Here is an 18,501-nt window from a genome sequence, read left to right on the forward strand (position 1 = left end):
CTCTTTTGCAAAGGTGAGAATTCTGATGCTGACCGTAGGTAGCACTCCAATATTCTTCTGCTGTATGCCTTACAGTGCATCCAAGAGACATATATTGACTTGTAGATTTGGGGACCAAGAGTTGTATCTTCTAACAGCTAAGACTATGGAGTTAATGGGCATGACTAAAGATTGTCTATGAAGACAAAATCACCAATGGCATGCACCTATTTACCTAGTGATATCTATTTAAATAATAGAAGATTAGAATACAAATTTCAGTCTGTTTCTAAGAATACATGTTGTATATATATATATATATATATATATATTTTTTTTTTTTAAAAATGCATTCTGTTACCTAAATTGGTTTCTGATTGTGTGTGAAACCATGTGCCAAAATGCTGAAGAGAACACACCTTGTTCAGAGTTTCTATCATATGTACATAACACAGTGAAAATAATATTAAACCACAAATGGTAGGTGAGTTCAATACTCAGATACTGATGCCACTTCACAAATGGTGTATTGCATCAAAATAACAAGGAAAAGCACTGTGTTTATGTCAAGTCCCAGAGAAACACCCGGGGCTGGCATGTTGCAGGCAGTTTTGGAGCAGGTTGTGGGAAGGGCATGTATGAGCTTCCCTCCAAGGAGCTCAGCCTCTCTCCTAACTGAACAAAGCTGCTGATTTGACTCTCCTAAGGTGTGCATGGATCGTTTGTTTCTGGTGGCTTCAGCCACCCTCATATTTGATTCCAAATTCTAGAGTCCTCCCCGTCAGCCGCTCCTTCTCTCCACCTGCTCTATCCATCCATCTCTCCTCCCCTACTCGCTAAGTGTCCTCTCTTGGTCTCTTGGTCCTTGGCTTTTCTCTTGGTTTGCTTACCCCCTCCCCCAATCATATGACCCAGTTCGGTCTGGACCCTTCCAGATGTCTCTGGTTAAGCTCTCCCTCATATCTACAATAAAACCCTTCTCCTCAACCTAGGAGCAGTCATGTCTTCACGTCATTCAATTTTCAAGATACTGAAAAACTGTTCAGAACTCTTTCCCACTTCAGTTCCTCCATGCTGCCACCATGTATTTGTATCCTCAGAACAGCCATCTCTAGAGCCATGTGAGTTTCCCCTTGTTACCAGAAAGGAAATTATAGATTCATCTACATTCAATTTTTTTTTTTTGGTTTTTACAAATTTTATCAAGCCACTTTCAGTTGACAAATTTTGTAACAAAAGAGGGACCCTCTAATTTGCTGAAAAAATTAAAATGCTAAAGTATCTTTAATGAGTATAAACAGAAGCAGACTCTGAAGCAAATTTGAAGAGATACTTGGAAAATGCTGTATTTTAAGACAACAGCATAAATGGCCTAATGTGTTCTGGAAGAGACCCAATTAGTGTCACAGGGAGCCATAAATGAGTGCAGAAGTAAACAGTGTGACCACACTACATCTCATTAAAGGCCAAAAAACTTAGCAATGCTGTATTTGTAAAAGCATAGAAAATCATCCTTATTAGAAAAGAATCAAGGACTGGTGGTGTGGCCGTCTGAGACACACAGAAAGCCCTGGGCTTCCGTCCCCAGCAACACACAACAACATCGACAGCAACCACAGCCACAAACACAGGGTCAGGGTGCAATGTTAATGCACATTGCTAAACAGAAGATAGCCGTGGGCAGAGGAAATGTGAGAGGCAATTTTAGAAGACAGCCCAAGCCCTGTTCCTGTTTGTAACCCCCTGACAAACTACAGTGAAACCCTGGCCCCAGATTTCATGATAAATCTTCAATTAAAAAACCAAAGCCAAGCCCAACATGGTGGAGGAGCCTTTAATCCCAATACTCTGAAGGCTGAGGGAGGCAGAGGCGGGCAGAGGCAGGTGGAACTCTGTGAGTTTGAGGCCAGCCTGGTCTACAAAGAGAGCTCCAGGACTGCCAAGGATACCCAGAGAAACCCTGTCTCAAACAAACAAACAAACAAACAAACACAACAACCGAAAAAACAACACACACACAAAAAGCACTGACAACCCGAGTATCTTAAGTGACAGACAACCATGTCTATCTTGGGACCTGTGCAGTAACCTTTCAGGATGGGAGATTCCATCTGCTGGTCAGTTCATCTGCTGTCTCGGATGGTAAATGCCCACAGAGATTGGTATGTTGGCCTTGAGGGCTGCATGGGGGATCCCTTAGTTTAGGAGGCCACACAAAGTTTTGGACTCATTTCTCAGGAGCTTCCTGGACCCTGACAGCCCACTGGTATACTTAGTCAAGTCAACTTTCCTGTTCAGTTTTTCAGCCTATCTGAGGCCTTTAGGTCATTAACTCTTTCTTACTTTTTCTCCCCTCAATAATCCACCACAACTCCTAAAGATAGTATAATAACTCAAAATTCATCAGGATTTACCTTCTTATCAATTATGTAAGGTACTTTGCTTAAGTGAGATCATAAAACACAGACTTAACTGCGATTGCCCCTGACTGTAAGTTACAATAGTGAGATAGTAGAGTTAGAATCCACAATACTTTCCGTGATTCCCCTCTCACAGATACTACCAGGTGCTCTACTGAGACACTGTCTGATAACCCAACAGTCTTTCAGGGACCAGGCTCTCTTATCTGGGACCTGGAAAACATCAAATAGGATATTGACAAAAGCATGTCATGTTAAAACAAGGACTTTTTTTTTTTTTTTTTACCTTCAGGTCCCCTGATGATAGACTGGCTCAAGTTCAAGCCAGATCAAGACATGTTATACAACATTTGTGGGCCAATGAGCTGTCCTGTCTTTCTTCAAGTTGACCAGCCCTAAATTATGGGAAGAAGACCTTGCAGAGACTTACAAAAGCCAGTCCTTGAAATGAAAATGACTTTTCAGCTTGTCAAATCTCCCCTTTGCTTTATGGAGGGTCTTTCTCTGTGTCTACTACATGTGTGTGTTTCCTCACCCCAGATAAATGCCTTCCTTCGACTGCTGATTCTGTGTGTTCCTGTTTGAGGTGTGGGAGATTTCTCCATTGCTACTTGTCATGCTCAAGGTTTTTTCCTGCCTTTTAATTCTTTAACTGGCAGAGAAAACAAATCCTATCAAGAACCTTAGATGGTCACACTGGAAAACCATGCCTGAAAGAGTTGAAAAGCAGGATTTCTATGAGACTGCAGATAACCTTGCTCAGTCTTGTGGGCCAGCATAGAAAGGAATGTATGGTGAACCAGCCAGCCTTCCAAGATGCTGTCTCACGTTGGGCAAACAATTTTAATGAGCCAACAGCAGCAACAATTTCGTCCTTCTGAAGCCCCTCACCCCACCTCTATAGAGGGTCACAGCCAGCTATTTCCCTGGCAGGTCCTTCGGGTTCCTAAAGTGCCCCACATTGTGCGCAAATAAACAGACCCATCTAGTTAAGGGCAGCCTGGCTTCTTTCTGCATTCTGTCTCTTCATACTGCCTCAAAAATCTAACAACTTCCACCTCAAAAAGGATAAGAGAATCCTTCTTCTGCCTGTAAGCCTTGATTTTCCTCTGTTCAGAGCACCACCATTCTGTCTGTGTATGGTTGGGGGCTTGAACACTCCTTAATCTCCCATGCCAAGCTTTTGTCTCTAAGTCTGTTTGTCCACAATGTTAATAACTCTTCTAATGAACTCAGTACTCGGAACAATCCAGCCCAGTGTCTTTGAACTCACACCTGAGAACTTTCAATAGTTTGGTGGCAAGAAACCTTGCGGAGAGGAGTTGAACTCATGGAAGAAGTGCTAGGGAATGTGGAAATGCAATGTTTAGTAAAGTAAAAGAAGGTCTTTTACTGATGCTTCGCTCAAGGTCCAACTGCCAACTGCCCCCATCTGAACCAGCCAAGAGACAGTACTTGATAGAGGAGATAGTTTTATTCAAGTTTAGGTTTTGGAAATTGGATTGAGACTACATACCTCACAGAGAAGTGGTCCCCTGTCTTTTAAGGGGAAGAGTTGTTTTTCAGGGTTTTTTATTGGTGGTGGTGGTGGGGGGTTTCCACGCTTGCAAAAGTTCTTTGTTCTTGTGGAAATACTTTGAAGGGCAGAGACTTTCTCCTATGGTCCCTGGAGTTTTCTTATTAGCATACTAATAGGCAAAGCAAGGATGTCTCTGAAAGTTAGAATAACAAATGAGAGGGATTAGGTTACAAGTGAATAAAGGGAGTCTGGAAAAGAGCTTTGTTTAATTTGCAAATCAACCTTCAGGTAAGGGAAGCTTTTTTTATATATAACTTCATTTTTATTTTCTGTATAATTTTTAATCTTGTATGTTGCAATTGGAATGCTAACAACCCTATAAGCCAAAGAGTCCAATGGACTTCAGGTGTTCTCAGGGCCTGGGGTGCTGGCCATGAGTATCATGCTTACAAGCACCTTTCAAATGCTACCGAAAACCAGAGAAAAATGACTGTTTTGAAGACACCGACTTGACTGTTACAGAGTTCTAAATTATCTGTCTTCCAAAAGACATTTTAGTTATAAAAATCAGGACCTTAATGGTCTTACATAATGAAATTTTCTCTCTAAATACTGCAAGCATGCTTCATTTAATGGAAACATTTGTTAGAAATGTTAATGTAGCCATATTATATCCATTGCAAACATGTTAGGATCTTCCATGTATATATGTTTATTGATATTATTTATTGATTTATCCTTCCAACAAACATATGAGGTAAATGTTATCAACATTCTATTTTGCAAGAGCAAAGCAGATAACATTGAAGTTTAGCAAAGTAGCTGAAACACGATTAAATCCAGAAGCCTGTGTTTTCTTCACTACAAATGTGATGGCTAAGGAAACTCCATCCTGTATCTGGTGCTCTCCTTAGCAGCCATTGGCCTCTGCCCTAAATTCCTGAAAGATGAGCTCCCAGCAGCCTGCACCCTCCTTGGTGTTGTAACCCCCATGTTCTCACCCAAGAGAAAGAGATCAGGTGGAGATTTCTATGCATCTGATGTTTTTATTAAGCCACACAGCCCCAGCCTGGGACACGCATTCTTGTAACTACAAGCCTAGAGGCGGCTCTGAGCTGAGGGAGCAGGGGATTTATAAAGGTAAAGACCTCAAGTTTAGTTAGCAGCTCCCGTTGTCTTAGCTGTATTGGCTGTTGTATGCATGACAGGATATGAAGTTTTAATAAGAATAGGGTGCAGTTGTGTTATTCTCGTATTTCTGTTTGATCGTGGAGCAGAAAGCCCAGTGGTTGCAGAAGCAGAACAGTGCAGGTTAGCAAACATTCCAATAAGTACCTTATGTGCCTGGGGGTCAGGGTGAGCTCAGTTTTAGCCTGAGGTCATGTCAGGGTTTAGTGGGTATGTTTTTCTCACTTCATTTCCCCCTTGTCTTGGGCATTCCAGCACGCCTGAGCTGGTGTTTGTCTTCTATTTCTTAACGGCTTAAGTATTGATACTGGGTCCTGAGGGCCAGGGGTTTAACAGATTCTAGTCTCGATTTAATCAATCAGATGAGGGCACTTAGGAGGCAAGGTCCAATGAGGACTAGTAGTATAAGCAGAATTTGAAGAGGGCCAGTGAGGCTGGAGACAAGGGTGGTTATGGAAGGGGACCAGTTCAGCCAGGATTCAAACCAGCCCTAGGTTGGCCTGATGGCCCTGTTCTCTGCCAGAGCCTGTCTAATCGCACCAGATTTGTTAGTGTAGAAAGAGCATGTTTCTCCCAAGGCCATATAAAGACCTCCATGCCTGAAGAAGAGTGGGTCCAACCTCCTCCTGCTTTGGACAGCTATCTCAGCTACAGGGTCGCACTCCTCTTTCAGAGTACTAACAGAACATCGCAAATTTTTAAGGTCTTTCTCTACTTTGGCACTAGGAATCACTAGGATTTTATTACGTATTTATTTGTTTGTTTGTTTATGTTTTTGATTGGCCTCAGTGGGATCAGGATTACAAAGGGGTAGATACTGACATTTTTAAATGAGCATTAAGAGGCATGAAACAGCAAGACAGAAAAATAAACACCTGCTTTCCCCAAGTAAAATTTGGGAACCATGAAGTAAAGCACTTAATCAGATCCCAGTCTCTATCTTAAATAGCCCTCTCTTTTAATTTTTTTTTTCCTTTTTGTAACAGGTACTTATGATACTAAAGAAGTCTGGAGGCCAATATGGCCCTGATAAGTCAATGGATGCCACAGGTAGTCTTTTGTCACCCCACCAGAGAGAAGGAAAGCGACTTATTTTGGTAGAAAAGAACTAGTTTCCTTTGAACCTACCATTCCAGCCTTTTGGTGAGAGTAAGAGGCAACGTAATCTTTTCTGTATCTGCTTCTTAGCTGAAAATAAGACACTACCAGGGCCCAGGAAGGCTGCTCAAAGGCCAGGAGAGGATTCATGCAATGGTGGTGGTGGTGGGCTGGCATTAGTCAGAAGCATCTGGTTTGCTGGCCTGGCCTAAAGAGACAAGGAACAATCACATTCGCGGGACTGCTTTATCTCTGCTTTCATCAAGTCTCTGGACTCTCCAATTTTGTAGGACCACCTAGGGCTGGAGTGGTATAGATCACTTTAAAGCAGTTTGTCATCCACAGCTGATTCCTGGATGGTGTCTGTAAGACAAGTAGAAATCTGCTGGGACAGATCTAGACTTGGGACAGAAGTTAAAGTTAAGGAGCTTAGGGAAAAGCTTTATATTGGAAACCTTCAGGCCTGTGGTCCTGGTAAGATCAGGAGGAAAAAAAGTTTACCTTCAGGGATAGACAGTAGGCAAGGAAGCTTAAGCTGTTGACTGACATGACAGGAGAGCTTACCTGGAGTCCCTTTGACCTGTGACAGGTGGATCCAAGGCATGACTTTCTGACACTTACATGCATTTCCCAAATTTTCCAAAAGGATAAAAGTTTTGCATATATTATCACGATCGCAGTCTGTAATTTTCATTGAAATCTACGCTGTAGGAAAACCAGTTGACAAGTGTTGGCAAACAGCTGGAAAAGACTCATTCATGCCCTTGAGCCACAGCAAAGGCTTGGGGACCCCCAAAGTGATTCCGGGTTAAAAACAGGCACACTCTTTCTTCTGTTCAGAGGGCTGGATCTATATTTAGAAAACAGCCAAAGGAAATTTAAATTTTCAAGCCTGTGACTATGACAAGAGTAGCCAGTGTTTTACCAAGGCTAGCTTAATAGTTTATTAGAACTCCATTGATTACTGTGTTTAAACACTGAACCTTTGAAGTCTTAATATTATGCATCGTCTTTTTTAATGTGACACCTGTCAGCAAGGCCAACCAGTCTGTGGATTTGCCTTTCTCACCTGGAGACCTAGTGGTTGTAGAAGCAGCAAGGCCTGATTTTCACATGTGAAATAGACCGACAGGGCAGCTGCTACTGAGTTGATAGAGCTGTAGTTAGTCATCAACATCATCAGAGACCTGAGAAGGATCAGTTAGAGCAGGAAGTATAATACAAACAGCCTCAATAGCTATTAAAATGACAGAATTACCTGCCTTCTGGACAGTTACCCTAGGTTTCTCCATGGAGACATTGATGGTTTTGTTGGGGGCAGAGTTCCCAGGACTGTGCCAGAGCAGCCAGGGCAGCTTCAGTCTTTGACCATCTCACAAGACAGCATTAACTCTTTGATTGCCACCTAGGACAACACTGACCTTTAGTTCCCAGACCCGAAGATCCAAGAGACTTTCCTATGGGTGAAGAACTTAAAAAGACAGGCCTACCTTGGCAAGGCAAAGATGTATGACAAGTGTTCTGCTTTTTAGCAATTTGGGGAGGATCCTGACAGCATTCAAGGCATGGTGCAGTTTTGACCATTGGTTAGCATTACCAAGATGGAGTTTGTTTTTTGTTTTTGAGTAGATCTTAGGGCTGCTATTAGGAGTTGACATTGTTGTCTATCATGGGAAGCTTTTTTTCCCACTGAAGATTTTAAATGTCATATTGAGTAGATCTCTGAAGAGTTTGAGGGCCATCTATTAAGTATACCTGATTTTAAACAAACTTTACACATTTTTAGTTACTTGTTTACTTGTTTTAGGCCTAGCCTTAAACAAATACAGAAAGTAAATAAAGCTTGTCCCTGTAAATGAATTCCATTTGTACTTAGCATGACTACAAGCACAGTTTTAAACATATTAAAGAATTTGATCAGCCAGGTGGTGATAGTGCACGTCTTTAATCCCAGCATTTGGGAGGCAGAGGCAGGTGGATCTCTAAGTTTGAGGACAGCCTGGTCTACAGAATGAGTTCCAGGATGGCCAGGATTACACAGAGAAAATCTTTCTAGAAATAAAAAAGGATTTGATAATTTTTAAGGTGCCTGAACATTAACTTGCATGACCTAATTTAATTATCTTTACCAGTTTATAGCAAGTTAGCCACTTTTACAAGATTAAGAATTCATAGTTTTATCTGTGTTAAGTTAATTTTAAATTTTTTTTACAGGTTCTCCCATAATTGTCTTACATATCATGAGAGAAAGAAAGTTTGCATTTCAGCAAGAGTTTTGAATATCTATCACCTTGAATGGGGGGACAATTTTTGTACCCATTCTAATTTTTATATAAATCCTTTTTTATTACAAAATTTAAATAACATGAAGCATAGCAGTAACAAATAAATTTACTATTTGTTGTAATAATTTTTTCCTAAGGGGGTGTTAGACAATGTCTGGAGACTTTACTCAGTATATATAACAGTTTTCCCATTGCTGCATAGGATTCCTCTTTATTCTTAGGTTTTCTTTTTTGTTTGTTTTTTTACAGATTTTTAACCATATCCAGTAAACTTACAAATTTTAAGGCACAGAAAGTTTATATGATAGTCTTACAAATCTAATCTTGAGATAAGTTTGTATTTTAGTAAAAGTTTTAGAGAGTTAAATAAAACCAAGAAAAGTTGTATGAAGTAAACAACAGTCACTTCTGTTGGGAACCATCTCCTTTTACCTGTTTTAAGGCACATAGTGTCTTTTCCTGGACTGTTCTGCTTTTCTCTTTCTCTCTATCCAAAGTCAGACAGCCTTTTGACCTAGAGCAGAGATTTGTGGAAATTTTTAAATAAGTAAACTTGGGTCTGGAGAGATGGGCCATAGCCCAACTCCAGAGCCAGCTTTTTAACAAAGTAGAACAGCACAAAACTATACACCAGACCCAAAAGACACCTGAATCCCTGCAAAACTGAGTTGAGCTGACCAGAGCAAACTAAGGACAAAGAAAGCTCAGAGATAAGAGACCTTGTGGACCGAATCAGAAGGCTTCATGGAGTCAGCTGGAGGGGTAGAGACTGAGCAGGCTCTAGGAGAGAGCTGGAGACAGAACTGCAACAAAACCAAATACAATAGTGATAATAATCAGACAACCATTGGCCGGCTACCATGCTTTCCTTCACCCAGCATGGCAGACTAACAGCTGAGGGCATCCTACGGTGGAAAGTTGCCTTACCTGAATGTCAACAGGGTGTCCTCTGATGGCATGTAATCTTGGATTGATCACCCAGAAGTTATCATGTCTGATCGCCTAGAAGTTACCCAGAAGAGTGTACTCACCAGAATTCAGAAGACCAGAGGATACAGAAGGCTCAGATGGTCGAATTAGGGTATCCTTCTTTGGGAGATAATAGCTCCTGGATGAGCTCCCAAATGTTCTCACCCAAGAGGAGATCAGGATGAGCTCTTTACAAATTAGAAGCTTTTATTGAGCCACAGAGACACATCCCAGGGCATGTGCTTTTGTGGCTACAAGTCTAGAGGCAGCCCCGAGCCCAATGAGCCATGGGTTTAAAACGGTTAAAAACCCCAAGTTTGGTACCTCCTGTTGACTTAGCTGTGATGGCTGTTAGCAAGGATGATGGAATATGAACTTTTAATAAGAAGAGAGCACAGTTGTGTCACCATGGTGTTTCTGTTTGATCAGAAAGCAGAAAGCCTTGTGGTTATAGGTGCAGAATAATGCAGGCCAGCAACAGTTCCTGTAAGTACCTTACAGGCCAGAGGGTGAGCCCAGTTCTAGCCCGAGGTCAGGTCAGAATTTAACAAATATGTTTTTCTCACTTCACCAGGATGGTGTAACTGCAGTGAGCTGATTACAGCTTGCCCTGGCTTCCATAAACCCACTGGTCACCGTGTACAGGGGAGTGAGACAGCTCCTTTATCACTGTGTGCAGGGAGAGAGACACAGAGCCTCACGAAGCTGAGGGGAGTAAAGCCATTTCTCACACAGCTGAAAATTCCACAGAAGTGAAGTAATTGTGGTCTCCACCTTTAAAAACCCTCCTCATAGCCCCTTCTGAATGACACACCTTTGATTTGGCTTTAAGGCTGCCACTCGGTTAGCAATTTTTAATAAATAAGACTGAATACAATTTGGATTAAATCTGTTCTTTTTCAGTAGTCTCAAGCTCTATAACATAAGGATTAGGGCATAAGTAATTTCTATAACTCCTCCAAAGCAGTTATTTGAAATGGGAAATACCACCATAGCCATGTCAGAGGTAAGGAATCTAACAGCGAACAAGTGTTTTTTCAAGGCTCCACAACAAGTTAAACTTCCAGAACCGAATATGAAAGGCTGGATTTAGAGCCTACCATCTTCAAAACGCAAGAGTCTGATTCTTTGAGTCACTTTCTTATATATGTGATTCTTATGATGGGCATGTCCCAGTTTTTTCATTTCATCATCAAATTCTGTTAGAAAGCTTATGCTATGCTAAATATGATAATTCTTATTTTTGCATAGAGAAACATTTAATGTTCTATTAAAGGAAATTCACAGTTGACCTAATGTTACAGGGAGCTCACCAGAGATGACCACTCAGACACAGTTTACAGCCACTGGAAGTCTTTATTCCATCTGGCTTGGACTATACTCAGGTATTTGGGATCCAACTGTAGTGCCAAGTGTTTAGAGTAAGAGGTTTTTAAAGACAAAAGTCACATCCTGGAATCCAACTCTAGTGCCAAGTGTTTAGAGTAAAGGGTTTTTAAAGGCAAAAGTCACATCCTGGAATCTCACTCAGCAGCCGTAGGGGGAGGTTTTTATGCAAGCATATATTTTAACAGAAGCTAAGATAAGCAGTTAGCTAGAGGGGAAAATTTGCACAAGCAAATGTTTTAACAGAAGCTAGGATAAGCTGGCTGGTGCATCTTGACCTTGGGTATCTATCTATCTATCTATCTATCTATCTATCTATCTATCTATCTTACATCCTGGCCGCAGTTTCCCCTCCTTCCTCTCTTCCCAGTCCCTCATCCCCACTCTGTTCCCATCCTCCTATCCACTCCTCCTCCATTTCTGTTTAGGAAAGGGCAGGTCTCCCATGAGTATCAAGTTGTGGTAAAGGCTAAACACTTTCCCATGTGTTAAGGCAGGGCAAAGCAACCCAGTATGAGGAGTAGGGTCCCAAAAGTCAGTAAAAGAGTAGGAGACAGCCCCTGCACCCACAGTCAGGAGTCCACATAAGAGGACCAAGCTACACAACTGTAACATATATGTTTAGTGCCTAGGTTAGTTTCATGTATGCTCCCTGGTTGTTGGTTCAGTCTCTGTGAGCCCCTATGCACCCAGGTCAGTTGATTCTGTGAGGGGGTTAAGGACATCACAAGGAAATTCACAGAATCAACTATCCTGGGCTCCTACAATCCTTTCTCCCCCTCTTCTGCAGGATCCCCTGAACTCTGCCTAATGTTTGGTTGTAGATCTGCCTCTGCTTCCATCTACTGCTGAATGATGTCTCTCTGATGATGATTGGGTTAGGCACTAATCTGGTCACAGGAGATGGCCAGTTCAGGCTATGTAAAGGAGATCAAATTCTAGTCAAACCTAACATGGCCCTAGCAAGAATACAAGATGGAGGAACCTCTGTACTGTCTTGCCCTGTCACATTATACGCTCAGCATAATCAGCACCATCACTAAAGGGAGTTTTGAAATTTATCAGGGTGTTTGGTTGCTAAAATGAGTGGGTATAAAAGTAACAGATTAACAATTAAATAATAGCTGGGTATGATGGCACATATTTGTAATCCCAACACTCAGGAGACTGAAGTCTGACAGAGTTGAAGAGGCAATGTAGGGAGTTGAAAACAAGCCTAGCCCGTCTTATAAATTTAACACAGTAATATCAAGATAGATGACAATTTTGAACAACCAGAACTCTCTGACATGACTGGATGAAGAATGAATTGGTACAACCACTTTGGAAAATGGCCCACAGTATGTAGTATTTCTACTTCCTCATAGATGTTCAATAAATTTAATCATATGGCCGGAGAGATGGTTCAGCAGTTAAGAATGTGCACTGCTCTTGCAGAAGACCCAAGTTCAATGTCCAACACCCATGTCAGATGGCTCACAACAGCCTGTAGCTCTGCTTCTAGGGAACGTGGCACTCGCCTCTAGGCTTCCACAGCCGAATACACTAACATGCACATACCCACATACAAATACATGATTTAAAATATACTACATCTTCTTAAAAATTTAATGATATGTTCATCAAAAGACATGCATAAGAATGTCATAGCACTGTCTTCTAGTATCCCCAAACTGGACACAAATGCCTATCAACAGCAGTTCAGACAAGTTGTAATATATTAATACAATGTAAATCTATAGAGAAGAGAATTGATTAGACTATTACTACACTCAACCACAGGAATGCATGCTGTGAATATAATACTGAGAAAAAGAAGTTAGACTCAGAAGACTAAAAATTAAATGAGCCAATTTATTAAAGGCTCAAAATCAGAAATCAACATTAGACATTAGAGTGAAGTATGCTTTTGTGTGTGAATAGTGACAGAGCTATGGAACAAGGGATTAATGGTATTTGAAACACAAGTTTCCAGATCCAGATTCTGTTTATACGGGTGTGAAAGTTTACTAAGCTGCATGCTTCAGACATGGGTGCCTCTGTGTACATTGCATCTCAGTGGTGCTCAGAAGGTGAAAGTACATGCTGGACAGTCTCCAGAGCTCACGGTGGAAGGAGAGAAACAACGGCAAGTTCTTCTCTGACCTCCACAAACTCTGACATATGTGCGTGCACACACGCGCACACACACAAGCATCCTACACACATACACACTATAATAGGAAATTAAAATACTCTTTAAATTAAAAGAGAAAACCAGTTATCTTAAGACATTCCCAAAACTCAGGGGAGAAAATTGCAGCAGCAAACTAACTGGGCAGAGTTCCAGCAGACCAGGAATACTAGAGCAGAGAACAGAGAAAGGTAAAAACTGTGTTGTCTGGGCATGTAAGCATAACTTAGATACTGCTATTTTATTTTTCCAGGTACTTCCCAAGACTTCCTCAGCTTCTTGAAAAAGTCATGGGATGGTAGAACAGAGAAAGGGGTGGGAGAGGGAATCGCCAACACTGAGGATGTTTAAAAAATCCATGAGGAAAGCTAATTTATAAGCTTCCAAATATGTTTTTTAAATTCACTACCTCACATCGTTTGTACAACAAAACGTAGAAAGCATTCAGGATGGGACTGTTGTCGCCTTTAAATATCCCAAATCTAATGAAAAGAGGTTGTGGGCTGACCCAAGCTTACATAAATGGTTTGTGAGAGACTCAGGAAAAACCAGTTAGTTGCTTTTATAATACTTAAATAACTTAACCTCATAAGTGTGCATTCCAATATTTATGATATAAAATACAAATAATTGAGTCTATAGACTCATTCAATGAGCTTCTCAGTGAAGTTTTACTCAGTTCTGATTTCTGAGACCCTACGAGTATCTGGCATATAGCAGACAGTTACCGTTGGTTGGATGAATTCATGGTTGCTTATTGCAGAATAGTGATGCTTTCTTCCCATGGCTGCAAAATGTTTAAGATCCCACTAGCGTCACTCATGACAGCTCTTCCTTCAGTGGTGTCCCTGCTGAATCCTGCTTTTCCTTGTTTAAAGGCAAATCTACTGAGAGGGCAGGACCTTTTGCTCACTCCCTGCTGCTGGGGAAGCCAGAGGTTAGCAAAGGCTAATTAAAGATTCTTATCAAATATGACTGAAGCAACCACTGACGTGAAATACGTGTGACTGTCCTCACACATTTCCTCGCTCTTGCTTTATGTGGCATGTCACATCCTGGATGTGAGAAACCTCACAACTGACAGTTCCAGGGAGCCAGCTGCTCAGAGCTGAGGGATTGCTCGTTGGCAGTAACCTTCTTGTGTCTCTGTGCAGCGAGGCGATGCTGTAGAACAGCAATGGCAAATTGCCAGGGAGATCACTGATGGGCTCTGTGCAGAAAAGCTAAGTGGGGCTACACTCACAGGTCTGCACCTGCTGGACTAATCACGCTTTATGTTCCCCATGGGTCCCCTGCAGCCATTGGAGTTTATGACCCTTGAAGTTCATAATCTGATGCGGAGAAAGTGTTTTTGTGTTGCATTGTTTAGTGTGCTTTAAAGGAACAACTCAGAGATGACAGATTCTGCGACCCAAGTTGATACGTCACAACATTCCCAGTGGCTAAGAAGCTGTGTCAGAAAGCAGAATTGAAAGAAAAGCCTTGACCTCAAAAGGTTTTAGATATCAGAGTGGTAGCTGTTAGATAATTCTGAAGTTATTAATTACAACAGAATTTAAATACTTTCAGTAGAGATTTTGACAGTCTTGCAAAAAGAACTCCTGGCTACTGTGACCACACTGTCATCACCCCCTCCTCTGAAGGACACTTGAGCAGCTTGGCTCACCTCACTCTTCTTGACTCCACTTGAAACTCTAATAATTCCTTTAATTTTTTTTCTTGATGTGCGTTTATTTACAGTCATTTTTATTTTGTTTACTGGGCATTGAGATCGATTTTGGTCCTATACAATATTTTCCTTGGCTTCATCATTTCCATTAGATTTCGGATTGTGAATGAATCAGCCCCAAACCTGAATCATAAGAATGTTTGCCTAGAAGTCGCCAGTGTGTTCAGGGATGGCAGGCTCCCTGCTTAGCTCCTTCTATGGGAATCTGCTCACTTGCTTAGAGCAGAGTGAGGGGTTAGCTCAGGGGCCACTAAGTAAATGACTCAAAGTTATATGGCCACCAAAGACTCACGATCTCCTAGGTCACTTAGCATATCCTGAACTCTCTCTGTCCTCATGTATTAATGAAAAAAATCAAATTTCTGTTATAAAATACCTTTTTAATGTATATTTGCATAATTTAACTTTTGACTTGTTCATTCTGTGTCTCTTTGACTTAAATGTTTGAAACATAAATGTGTTAGCATTTCACTTTAGTTTTTTAATGTCGAGTTCAAGATATTAATATCCAGCACACCATAATGTAAAACTCAAACACACTTCTTAGTGGATCAAGTAATTCTTCAGAGGAAGGATAATAAATACAGAGCATGGCTTCTTACTCATTCTTGGCTTGTGACCCACCTTTTCCATAAGAAGCAGTCACACTACCCTAAATATGCAGGTATGTAAAATAGGAATACCAATCAGACATTTACTGACAATAAAACATGGAAATACGTATTTTAAAACAATCTTTCAGTGTACAATATGCATATAATTTTATCATTTATTAAAGACCAAAGAGGATTTGCATACTAAGGAGGTAGATGTGCTTGCATATTTTTATTTTTACATAAAGAATTCAATCTTGGCTGAATATTTGATATTGTAGGATACAGAACATTTTCATTATGTTTTCAGAGTTGATTGATATTCTGAGTTTAAAATTAATACCATATAATATATGCTATGTAATATAATTTATAATCTAAGTAAAATTAGAAAAAAAGGCATTTACTGAGATGGCAATAGTTATCACATGATAAGCTTGCTACTGCTTTCCAGTGTTATATAATTTTTTTAATTTTATTTTATTATTATTATTATTATTATTATTATTTTTGGTTTTTCGAGACAGGGTTTCTCTGTGTAGCTTTGTGCCTTTCCTGGAACTCACTTGGTAGCCCAGGCTGGCCTCGAACTCACAGAGATCCACCTGGCTCTGCCTCCCGAGTGCTGGGATTAAAGGCGTGCACCACCACCGCCTGGCCTTTAATTTTATTTTTATTTAATTTTATTTTTTAAAATTTTATAATTAATTTAATTTTACATATCAGCCACGGATTCCCCTGTCCTCCCTCCTTCCCCCTCCCCTCAATCCACCCCCCATTCCCATCTCCTCCAGGGTAAGGACTCCCCTAAGAAAGACACAGGGATCACCCAACAACAGAGAAATGGATGAGATCTACATGAGCAAACTGGACGTGAGGCGGGTAATGAAGGGTAAGGGTCGAGGGAAAGAGAGCTTGGGGAGTGGGAGATCCCAGCTGGATCAACAACAGAGAGGGAGAACAAGGAAAGAGACCATGATAAATGAAGACCACATGGGAATAGGAAGAAGCAAAGTGCTAGAGAAGTCCCCAGAAATCCACAAAGATGCCCCCACAATATATAATATTTCTTAACCACAGAGTTTCTTCTCAGCTGTTAAACCTCCCACTGTACTTCTATGTGTCTTTATTCTGTGATTTTTAGTTTTCCAAATTGTATGGTAGTTTGGTATCTTGACAGCTGATATCTGAGAGGTTTCCCCTCTCAGGACCACCCAGTCTTTTGAGACAGTACAGAGATCAGCTGGGAGAACATCCATGCAAACCAACCAGGCTCTAGAAGCCACACCCTGACCCACTCTTCCTTCATCAACTTCATCTCACCACAACAAGCAAGCACTAGTGAAAATCAACCATTATAAAGAAAAGTTTTGGGGTCATGCCAATCTGAGTGACCTGTGATTCCAGCTAGGGCCATGATGACATCGGGTGCCCTGGGCTGCTGCAAGGGACCATGTCTGGATCCACGATCCTATTGCAGCCTGGGTCTGTGTTGATGTTCATGACCCATGTTGCCACCAAAGGACACAAGGCTGCCCAGAAATCTGGGGGGCCACCTGTGGCAAGGTTGGTGTCCTAGGGCCGTGCTCTTACTGGGGCCATACAGAACTGAGTGACATTCGCTGCCAACCAGGGCCATGGTGTCATGTGGCCTGAACTGTGGCTGGGGCCATGCCTGGGTCTATGGCCCAGCCCCAGTCAGGGTCAATGATGATGTCTGAGGTTCCTGTTGCCATTGGGGGCTGTGAGGATGCCTGGGATCTGGGCTGCCACCTGAGGCCATGTTGGCATTCGAGGACCACATAACCACTGGTCCATGCTGATCTGAGTGACCTGCACTGCCAACCAGGGTCATGGTGACATCCTAGGACCATGTCTGGGCCCACGGACCAACTGAAGTTGGGGTCTGTGTTGATATCCATGGCCCATGTTGTCACCAACAACCACTTGGAAGACCTGGGTCTGGGCTATCATCTAGGGCCATGTTAGTGTCTGAGGGCTGTGGTACTGCCAGGGCCATACAGATCTGAGTGGCTTACGCTGCCACCTACCTGGGGCCATGGTGTTGTCTGGATCTGGGCTGCTGCCAAGGGCCATGTCTAGGTCCCTGGTCCTGCCTCAGCCTCGGTTTGTGTTGATGTCCATGACTCCTGTTACCACCAGAGACAGAGAGGATAGGGCTCCATAGAGTTGGCCCTGCCCCTCACTGGCTGCAGCACTAAGGAGAACTGGCTCTGCTTCCTCCCCACCCCCCAACCAACTTCAGCACTTGGGAGAGAGAGCTCATGCCTTGCCTGGGCAGCACAGTAGAGCTGACTCTGTAGGCAGGGATGTGGTTAGCTGGCCCTGAAATCATGATAATGGGAGAGCTAGCCCCACTGCCTGTCACTCGATGGCATAGGTGAGGGAAAGATGCCACCTATTGCAGGCAGGAAAGCTGGTCCCAGGATCATAAGAGTGGGAGAGCTGACCCTGCCCCTCACCAGCAGGCCTCCTTGGACAATAGAGCTTACTCTGTTGGTGGAGTTGGGGTGGAGGAGTGGGGGGAGAAGGGGAGGGCTCAGATGATCTGGCCCTGCAAATGTGCATGAGAGATCTGACCCCATCCCTTACCATATGGTGGAGTGGGCAAGGGAGAGATGCCCTCCCCTATTCCCTACCCCTCACTGCCGGTGGTGGGTGGGAGAGCTGGTCCTGAGGTCACGAGAGCGAGACAACTGGTCTTGCCCCTCACTGGCTGCAGTGAATGGGCCCTGCAGCTTGCCTGGGCAAAACAGTAGAGCAGCTGGCCCTGGTCATGTAGGTGTGGGTGAGCCAGCCCCTAGGGCACGAGAGCAGATCCGGCCCTGCTCCTTGCTGCCTGCTGCAGTGGGCGAGCTAGCCTGGCAGTGCTGGAGAGCTCGCCCTGGTGGTGTCAAAGAGGAAGAACTGGCAGGCTGACCAACACAGCTATCACCCAGGCCCGGAACCCAGGGATATGGATTGGTGCGCCCCAACATCTACCTCATCTATGAACTACTGGAGCATGTGAAGGGGTCAGACCTCCAGTTGCAGGATCTCCATAACACAAGGCAACCATAGGAGACCCAAGAGGAGTCCCGGTGAGGGCCCAGTATTGAGGGTGTAGCAGAAGCCAGAGGCCGCAGACCAGACCAACCACTC

The sequence above is a fragment of the Peromyscus californicus genome, unplaced genomic scaffold (genome assembly GCF_007827085.1).
Source record: "Peromyscus californicus insignis strain IS unplaced genomic scaffold, ASM782708v3 Scaffold_9__1_contigs__length_137607984, whole genome shotgun sequence".
Taxonomy (NCBI): domain Eukaryota; kingdom Metazoa; phylum Chordata; class Mammalia; order Rodentia; family Cricetidae; genus Peromyscus; species Peromyscus californicus.